The sequence below is a fragment of the Rhinatrema bivittatum genome, unplaced genomic scaffold (genome assembly GCF_901001135.1).
Source record: "Rhinatrema bivittatum unplaced genomic scaffold, aRhiBiv1.1, whole genome shotgun sequence".
NCBI lineage: Eukaryota > Metazoa > Chordata > Amphibia > Gymnophiona > Rhinatrematidae > Rhinatrema > Rhinatrema bivittatum.
Genome location: NW_021820758.1, coordinates 149,277 through 151,984, shown reverse-complemented (window position 1 = coordinate 151,984; position 2,708 = coordinate 149,277).

Here is a 2,708-nt window from a genome sequence, read left to right as displayed (position 1 = left end):
TGTGATTCGGATTCGTCGGGGAGCAGATACGTTGTATTCGGCCGTATGGTGCCCCGATGCGTTAATACGGCGATTTCTATTCGTGTCCCAGCTAAAATTAAAATTAACTACAACCCCACCCTCCTGACCTCCCCAAGACTTACCAAAACTCCCTGGTGGTCCAGCAGTGAGTCCGGGAGCCATCCCCTGCACTCTCACACCCTCGGTGCCGGTTTCATCATGGCGCCGATAGCCTTTGTCACAGGGGCTACCGGTGCCATTGGTCTGCCCCTGTCACATGGTCATCTGCACCGTCTTGTGCTCCTACCATGTGACAGGGGCTGACCAATGGCACCGGTAGTCCCTGTGACATAGTATGGGCAAAGGCTATTGGCGCCATTTTGATTACTGGCATCGGACGGCTGGAGTGCAGGAGGTCGCTCCGGGACCCCCGTTGGACCCCCAGGGACTTTTGGCCAGCTTGGGGGGGGGCCTCCTGACCCCCACAAGGCTTGCCAAAAGTCCAGCGGAGGTCCGGGAGTGACCTCCTGTACGCCGGCCGTCCAATGCCAGTACTCAAAATGGCGCCGATCACCTTTGCCCTCACTATGTCACAGGTACCGACGGTCGGCCCCTGTGACATAGTGAGGGCAAAGGCGATCTGCTGCCAGTATTCAAAATGGCGCCGATCGCCTTTGCCCTCACTATGTCACAGGGGCCGACCGTCGGTACCTGTGACATAGTGAGGGCAAAGGCGATCGGCGCCATTTTGAGTACTGGCATCGGACGGCCGGCATGGAGGAGGTTGCTTCCGGAACCCCGCTAGACTTTTGGCAAGTCTTGTGGGGGTCAGGAGGCCCCCCCAAGCTGGCCAAAAGTCCCTGGGGGTCCAACGGGGGTCCCGGAGTGACCTCCTGCACTCCGGCTGGCCGATGCCAGTACTCAAAATGGCGCAGATAGCCTTTGCCCATATTATGTCACAGGGGCTACCGGTGCCATTGGTCAGCCCCTGTCACATGGTAGGAGCACAAGATGGTGCCGATGGCCATGTGACAGGGGCTGACCAATGGCACCGGTAGCCCCTGTGACAAAGGCTATCAGCGCCATGATGAAACTGGTACCGAGGGTGTGAGTGCAGGGGATGGCTCTTGGACCCCCCTCTGGACCACCAGGGAATTTTGGTAAGTCTTGGGGGGGTTCAGGAGGGGGGGGGGGTGGGGGGATGTTGTTTAAATTTTTATTTAGGTGGCTGTATAATTCGGTGAAGATTTGTGTATTCGTGGGGAATCGCGATACGTTTGGCTTTCCCACGAATACTACGAATAGTGCAATATATGTTGCGGATCGCCAATACAGCGAAAATGAATGCACACCCCTACCTCCTCCTCCTCCTCCACTTCAGAATGCCTCGGGGCCCATAAAGATTCATCTTTTGTGCTATGGGCTAGAGAGAAAGAAACTGGCATGAGTGACTCTCAGTCCGCCCAAGCAAAGGAGACACCAGCACAGCTGTCAGTGACACAGTATCTATCAGAGCCCACAGAGAATATGCAGACAGATTCTCTGGCATATTGGGCACACAAGTCCACAGTATGGCTACACCTAACCAAAGTGGCTCAGCAATATCTGTCATGTCCACCAACCAGTGTGCCCAGTGAATGTGTCTTTTCATTGACAGGGGATATCATGAGCCCTGACTGCTCAAAGCTGGCACCAGAGTTGATAGAAATGCTAAATGCACATTTAGCAGAAAGGTAATCCCCAGCCTGTACACTTCTTGAACACAGTTACTATGTATTTTTAATCCTTGTTGTATATCTATCTCATGTATTTTCAAACCTTGTTGTATAATTATTTCATTTTGAAGCATGTTGCTGCATTATGTTCCACTGTAAACTGAGGTGATGTTCCAAACGTGCCATGGTATATAAAAAAAACCCTTAAATAAATAAATAAATAAACAAATAAATAAATAAATAAATAAAAATAGTGTTTTTGATAGTAAACCTGCCTTTGCTTTGGTTTCCAAATTGTCCCTGTGAATGGCAAGATGAATAAAAGCAATTGAAAGCCTTGCAGCAGCTCCAACTGCCTCCTATGCTCCAGAAATGATAAGCACTGCAACACATGTACCTGACCTGAAACGCTGTGCCTGTCAATCCACTGTCCACTGGGTATTCAAAAATAATCTCCAGCTCAATTCTTGCTTCACAAATGGCAGTCTCTCTATTGCTCTAAAAGCATCCTTTGTTGAATTATCTTTCAGAAATGAAAAAGATTTTCTTCTGGCAGTGATCCAGTTCAGGAAGAAGTGACAGGTCAAACCACAACATACCTGCACAAAGGAAATTCTCGAATGCTGTGCCTGTCCGTCCAGCCCTTATGTCCCTACGTGGGCTTGACCTCTATCCTTGAATGCTGTGCCTGTCCATCCAGGCCTTATTTCCGTATGTGGGCTTGACCTCTGTCCTTGAATGCTATGCCTGCCTGTCCGTCCAGGCCTTATGTCCTACATGAGCTTGACCTCTATCCTCGAATGCTGTACTTGTCCATCCAGGCCTTATGTCCCTACGTGGGCTTGACCTCTATCCTTGAATGCTGTGCCTGTCCATCCAGGCCTTATTTCCGTATGTGGGCTCGACCTCTGTCCTTGAATGCTATGCCTGCCTGTCCGTCCAGGCCTTATGTCCTACGTGAGCTTGACCTCTATCCTCGAATGCTGTACTTGT